We start from the raw sequence: 394 nt of genomic DNA on the forward strand, positions 1-394 counted from the left end.
TTTCGAGCATCCTTAAGTGTCACTCTCAGGGGTTAATGGCTGACTGAGTTAAACCCATTCACACCTAAAATGCCCTAGGATGCCCCCTCCCCCACCTTAATTGATGAGTAAAATTCGTCTGGCATTAGACATCACTCTCAGGCCAAGGGGTCAATGTTTTAAGGACCTTAGATGATCATGAAATTTTTTATGGTTAAATGTAAAGTTAACGAACTACCTGGGAATAATTAGCTTTTTTTATCTTTCACCAATGCTTTTACCTTTTACTTCCTAGTGAATTTTATGGTTCTGTAACCTAGATTGAATATCAATTTGGTTTTCCCTGATAAAATATGAATGAAAATATTTTACGCTGCACATGAGGTTCATGACCAGCTAGTTGATGTCCCACTCT

The sequence above is a fragment of the Montipora foliosa genome, chromosome 10, assembly GCF_036669935.1.
Source record: "Montipora foliosa isolate CH-2021 chromosome 10, ASM3666993v2, whole genome shotgun sequence".
Taxonomy (NCBI): Eukaryota; Metazoa; Cnidaria; class Anthozoa; order Scleractinia; family Acroporidae; genus Montipora; species Montipora foliosa.